The sequence below is a fragment of the Galeopterus variegatus genome, unplaced genomic scaffold (assembly GCF_000696425.1).
Source record: "Galeopterus variegatus unplaced genomic scaffold, G_variegatus-3.0.2 Scaffold5709, whole genome shotgun sequence".
Taxonomy (NCBI): domain Eukaryota; kingdom Metazoa; phylum Chordata; class Mammalia; order Dermoptera; family Cynocephalidae; genus Galeopterus; species Galeopterus variegatus.
In genome coordinates this window covers 145073-145981 of record NW_007731820.1, presented here as the reverse complement: position 1 = coordinate 145981, position 909 = coordinate 145073, and positions in this window count along the sequence as shown.

Genomic DNA, 909 nt, shown 5'->3' with positions numbered 1-909 from the left:
GTTATTGTTGTTAAGCTCTGACTATGCCTAATTTATAAATTAGACTTTATCATAGATATATTTGTAAAGGCAAAAATATGATAGATACAGGGTTCAATCTAATCCACAGTTTCAGGCATCCACTGGGGGTCTTGGCATGTATACCCTCGGATAAGGGAGGACTCCTATACTACTGATATTCACATGTTGGCTCTATTTTTACTTAAAGTGAAGCTTAAACTCCACCTTCTCAGCAAGGCCTTCCCCAATAACCAATCTAAAGTAGCCCTCTAGTCATTCCCTATCACATCATCCTATTTCAATCTTCTGAACAGCACTTCCCTGTCTGACCAATCTCTTATTTATTTGTGTACAACTATTTGCTCATCTGTTTCCTCCTCTAGTTTCGAACTTCACAAGAGCAGGGACTTGACCTAAATGGTTCACAACTGCACTTAAAAGGGTCTAGACTCTAGAACAACACCTGCATATAGTAGATAATCAATAAATATTTGTGGAATGACTAAATGTTGGCTATTTATTTATCATTTCCTTCTCTTTGTCAGCTGGCCAGTACAAGGATCCAAACCCTTGACCTTGGTGTTACGACACCGCACTCTTAACCAACTGAGCTAACCTAGGTAGGCAGGGTTCTTTACAGGCTATTTGAAGAGTTATGAATTTACCCTAAGGACTGTAGATGCAGCTAGAAGATTAAACAGGGGAGCGACATGCACAATCAGTGTAAGATATATGAGTATTCTGGCAAGACTAATAACGTACTCCCTTCAAACTGTCGGAATGGGCAGGACAGAAGTCATGTTGGGACCTACAACCACATGGGCTATAGGCAAATTTTAAAAAAACAGGTTTTTTCTTGGCATGCATTTCTCTGAGTTCCCTCTTTTCCCATGGTTATTTGATATTTTG